Source organism: Myotis yumanensis, unplaced genomic scaffold (genome assembly GCF_028538775.1).
Source record: "Myotis yumanensis isolate MYYU_CA2020_CCGP unplaced genomic scaffold, mMyoYum1.0.hap1 SCAF_24, whole genome shotgun sequence".
In the NCBI taxonomy this organism is placed as follows: Eukaryota; Metazoa; Chordata; class Mammalia; order Chiroptera; family Vespertilionidae; genus Myotis; species Myotis yumanensis.
Window position 1 is genome coordinate 2700774 of NW_027223775.1, and position 6047 is coordinate 2706820.

Consider the following 6047-nt stretch of genomic DNA (forward strand, 5'->3'; position numbering starts at 1 on the left):
CAGAGCATGGTGCTCGGTATTCACTATCTAAGGCCACAAGGGGTCAGCAAGGATCTGGAGTGGGGAGAGGTACTGATGTTGTTATCCTTTGCTGTTTAAAGTCTCATTAGCTGCATCCTGAGCCCTTCCTAAGTGGGACACAAAGACTGTTTACTGTCTATGTCAATGTTTCTTGGGTCAGGATAATTCCTTTTCTGGAAGTGCCAGTAAGCATCTCCCAACAGAGGGGGATCAAGAAGGGGCTGAGGGAGAATTACCAATCTCCAGCTCTGCCCATGGTCCCCGGGAAGGGCAGAAATTCGATCGCCCTAATGCCAGTCATCTGGGATGTTCTTGTTACCTTTGTCCCACACAGCAATGGGGGGATGTCCGAGGATTCCTCTGCCATCAGCACTGTAACTCCTGCAATCGGAAAGTAAGGACACCCCAAGGTGGGCTTGATTCCCTCTTCTCTGTCATTGGGCTCAGTCTGTCCTGACTCAGAAACACACGGATGGGACACACGCAGGTTTACAGCTGTGACTATGTGAAACACAGAGTTTATGCCTGTATTATTATTTATTAATCATTGTATTCTTTTCCATATGAACATCTGGAAAGCTACTTTTGCCCCACCCTGGATATATATAAAAGGCTCTCACATGGTTATTGATTACTGAGGCAAGAATGTCCCATGAGCTGCCCACTAAGCTAAAGAGACAGTAAAGCTGGTGTTGCCATTCAATTTCATTACAAAGCCTGAGAACCAGGAGAGATGATTATGTAAATTTCAGTCTGAGGGCAGGAGAAGGTGAGATGAGATGTCCCCATTCAATCCATGAGACACTGTGGGGTCAGAACCTTCTTACCTGGCCTTTTGTTCTTCTCCGGTCCTCAGTGCATTGTTTGAGCTCAATCTCTCGGGAAGGGCCATGTGTCTGCTATACTGAGTCAGCCAGTGAAATGCAGGTCGCATCCAGGAACATCCTCACATACACATCCGGAAATAACGTGTAATCTGGGAACTCGGTAGCCCACTCAAGATATCCAAAATATTAATCTTCAGAGAATGAGGACCTTGCTACAATATGGCACTTTTAGTGCTAAAACCAGGAAAATTCTGGAAAAATGGGAAGAGTTGGTCACAGTGCAGTTTTTCTGGTGCTTCCGCCTACTGATTGAGATGTCCAAACAGTTCTTGGCATTATATATGCACAGCAGAAACACATATGTGCCAGGTAGAAATTGGATTGGCTCATCGACATATCACAAACACCTTGAGGGTCCTTCAAAAAATGGAGGACACCCCCACCCGATATCTCTTTTCTTGTGCGGAAAAAGGAGACATTTTGGAAAGAGGCCAGGATCCAGGGTCCTCAATCTTTTTAAACAGGGGGCCAGTTCTCTGTCCCTAGTCCATTGGAGGGCCGAACTATAGTTTAAAAAAAAACTATGAACAAATTCCTATACACACAGCAGCGCCAAAAACACCCGGAGGGCCGGAGAAATGTTTTTGGCGGGCCGTATGAGGCCCTCGGGACTTAGTTGGAGGACCCCTGGGCCAGGTGATGGGGAGACAGGCATTTTGAGAACTGCCTCCAGATTAGCTGTTCATTGCTCTAAGGGAGAGGACATGCTCCATAAAACAGAGTTGCAACTCCAAAACTTGACTGCTCAGCTTCCTTGGATATGTTGTCAAAATGAGGTATCCCAAAAGACTGAGAGCACCTAACTCTCCTCAGTCCCTCAGGACCACAGTCACCATTTCTCAGTGCTCTTATTTCAGCACCAGGCCCAGAAAGGGACCGCCCACGGAGGGGGGCCATCGTGCCAAGAGAGCCTGGGCACACAGACCTGAAAAGGGCAACAGTAGGAGAAAATCCATCTCTGGCGCTCTGCTCTGGTGTAGAGATGAAAGCACTTAAAGTGCATATTCTCCTGAGAACTGTAAAATGGCCCCAGGCATGCACGCCCTCTTCTCCCCATGACTGCAGTTGAAGAGTTGGAAAGAGTTGCATATTCTGGGATTCTGACACACAAATAAAGAGGAAACTGTCACTGTCCCAAAAGAATAAGCTAGAGAGACGGTTTGCATGCTATGGTGAGAGAGGCACCTGCAATGTTTCTCCAGCCCATTGTGAATGAAGGCTGTGGAAGCATCTTCAGAGCAGGAAGGGAGCCTGTGAGCACAGGGCCAGTTTAGCTCCCACTGTCACACGAGCTGGCACCACGTTATAAAGAGTGTCACTTCTTGTATGCGAGCAACAGTAATGGTCAGCCTCATCCTCCAACTGCAGCCCAGGCATGGTCAGCGTGGCCGTGTTGCCAGACTTAGGGCCAGAGAAGTGCTCATGGATTCCTGAGGGCCCAGTGCTGACCCCATAAATCAGGAGGTTAGGGTCCATGTCAGAGACATAAACAGTACAAGGAGACATAAATATAACAGCCAGTGACATCACTGCTTCCAGCACGCAGATGGTGACCTACTTTTCAGGTGTGTCAGACACTGAGGGACCATGAAAAGACCGAGAACACAATCTGGCAAGCCAACCTGGGAATGGGAATAGTTTGACATGTTTCTTCTCACGCAGGAGACCCTGAGACCTGGCACCTGGAGCCCACATTGAATGCCCCTGTCCTACCTCCTGTGGGCATCAACGTGGTTCTTGACTGAAGAATTGAGGACTTCCCTCATGTGACATTGGGAGGAAGGTGAGGACAGTGATGGAGGTTGTCTGGCAAAACATCCAATCCCTCAGTTACAAAAGAACCAAGGGCAAATCTGGACTCTTCCATTTTTTCTCAGGCTTTTCCTTGACACTCTCAGTTGCAAAGAGTCCTCATGTACCCCTTATCCCAATCTGCACAGTGTCTGAGGCTCAGGGCCGTTTTTTGGCACTTCCAGAAGTAGAAATATTGGGAAGTTGAAATGTTGGGATGCAGTACACACAGGGCATACCCCTCTTTGGCAGACACAGACTCAAGAGAATATCCTGGTAAACACCAATGAGGACTGCATACAGGTCAGGGGTAAACCACAGCAAGCTTCCTCCCCATATTAGGACAGCGGTGCCCCCTGGTGGCCTCAGATAATTCAACCTGAGCATCAGAGAAGGCAGCTGAGAGGGAGGTGGCAGACTCTGCTCTGTCTGCTTTTCTTACTCTTTCAAGTTCAATTGAGCTCGTAACTGGGCCCCTCAATAACTCCTACATGCACCTGAGCCCAGTTACCTGTGTATCCCACTTCCTTTCGCAGGGGCTGTCACCTGCCACAGGAGGTGGACCAGACCCTCCCCTTAGGACCATTTTGCTTGTTTCTAAGTAGTTTTGGCAGAGGATTAATGCTCCTGAGGTAGTTCATTGCCTTGCTTGAGGAGACATTAGACATTGAGTAAAATCAATTGCAGGAGGAGAAATGGCTGACAAAAACGGGATCAAAGGAAGACAGAATGACTTGCCACAATGTTGAAGGTCACAATCCCATGATGGAGAGAAAGCTCTGTAGGATTGATTTCCCCTGAGAGGAAAACAGGAAGTGGGATCCTGAGTTTGATATTCTGGGAGGTCACTTGGCAAAGAGCCCTCCTGCAGGTCTTCTCCTAAGAGTGTGGCAGAATGTCAGTTGGGACACACAATGTTCTTCGCCGTGCCCCCTACATGATTCATTGAGAATCCTTACCTCTGAGCCATGTGACTTCTGGAGGCAAAATCTGCCTTACGCACTGAGAGATGGTTGGCGTGGCATATTCTTCTTGAAAGAGTTGGATTTGGAGAACAGACAAGTCAGAAATGAGTGGTCCTTGCCAGATTGACATGGCACTGTCCTCAGGTGATGACTGGACGTTCTATGGATCAAACTGCTCCCACAAAGCTATGACACAAAGTGTACCATTGTTCATACCACAGCTCAGGAATTGTGAAGAGCAAAGGGTGGTGACACCCTGGCCAAGGGAGGACAGACATCTCTGGTGGAGTGTAGTGGGATAAATGGATGTGTTAGGCAGTGACAAGTTTCTGTGTGATACCACGGTTTCAGTGTGGGTGTCTACACATGTATGTCTTCCATTCAGTCAGCTTCCACACTAATGTCTTTGGTGTGAGATAACAGTGAGATGGTACTAATCCCTGACCTGTTCAGAAATCCTCCAGCTGGACCTGTGGACCAAGTAGACTGTCCCCTCATCTCCTAGGAAAAGCGTGGGAAGCCCTGGGCACATTCCAGTTATCCTCATCCTTCCTGCAGGAAGCAGACCCCTGACCTTCATGTAGTTCCACCTTGTCCTCGTTCATTGCTCCTTGTTCTGTCAGGACCACAGGGACCCAGAGCCAGTGCTGCAGGAGTAACCACTCTCATTTAACAAAATCCTCTACCCGTGTGCCCACATGATACCACGTGACATAGACATGCTAAGCAAGACGGCCGCCAGAGTAGGCAAAAGGACCACTTGCAACAATAGTTAATAACCCATAGACCCAAACAAATACACTAAAACACACTAATATTTATTCCCAAACCCATACTTTCAGGTCAAAGAAATACAATAATTTCCTTTCAGAGTGCAAATTAGGAAGTAAGATTAAACATCTGGAAATGGTATATGATAAAGAGAGAGGCACCTGATATGGAGGTTCTGTGACACATGAAAGGTCATTGCCCTGTGGTGCTGAGACTCGGACTGAATCCCATGGGAGAACAGTGCTGGGTACATTGGCCATAGTGACACCTAAAACACTTCTAATCCCTTCCATCAAAAATGACCCTTCTTCCATATCCGATAATAATTAAACAGGTGTCCAATGGTATTATTTGAGAAATGCAGGGATCATGTCTACCATCTGAGACTCCAAATACCCAGGGAGCAGTGTGCTTCTTACTCCAGCAAGGTCTCATCAGAGAGAACCTGATCACCCAACAGCTTGTCCTGGTTCTCCTTGTAATAGTCCCTCTTATGAAATAGTGACTACCTTCTCAAAAAGAAATAGTGGTACACCTTTAGGAGAAACACTAGAAAGGCAATGAAGACTCCCACAGTCCTATGCGCAGTGAAATAACATGCAACCTACAGGCCTTGCTGTTACAATCAGGGAGCACAATCAATCTCAGATGCCATGGTGGAGGGTCAGCAGAGCCATTACTCCCTGGTTCCTACTAGTGTCCAGCACAGGGAATTGCCAAACACACTCACACACAAACACACACACATCCTACAGGCAGGCTCAGATTTACACATCTTTACTCAGATGTGGGGCTCTGACTCAAGACCTTATCCGCTGTCTCCAATAGCAGGGAGCCTTTCCTACTGTGCTGTGACACAACTGGAGAGGGTCCACGTGGGTCACTGTTGCAGCTTGGACCATTAAAGCATGATGGTAAACAAAGCAGTACTTGGAAAAATGTCACCAAGTGACTTAAATGGAGAAAATTATAGCAAAGACTTAATTTCCAGGTAGGGTGATCAACCTTGCCATTTCTAAGAGCTGACATCTGCAGGGTTATAAGTTGGAGAGGGCTTACAGCCTTTCAGTCATGAGGTCACACACCAGGGCTTGTGGCACCTTGGCCCAGCTTCCTTCCACAGTCCTGACTTCTTGGCCTTATACTTATGGGTACTTGTACTGTTTGATTCACTTTAACTGGGATTATTGCTGAAAATGTGTTGCAGCATCACGGAAATCTTTGGGGACCCCTGAGGAATGGGGCCACCTCCCACAGATTCTGCAAGAACCAAGCAGCTGTGGGCTGCATCTAGGAGCATCCTTTGGGTACCTGAGCACAGAGTTGATTCTGAGAGGACACAGGACCTTTCACTCATATCCCCACCTCAAACTTTCCTTGGTTCTGGGAAGTATTGGGAGCATAAAAATAATGAAAAGAAAATAGGAAGGAGGGGAGAAAGGAAGAGAAGGAAATTATTTTTTTTTTCCATTATTCTCATTCCAACTTCATTTGTGGAGAACTGAATCCAGGTGGTCTGCACAGGTATGCGAGACCAAGGGATTCAAAGTGAGGATTTCCCAGAGGATTGTGGGAAATCTACCCAACAAACACATGAGGGGCCTCCTGGTGG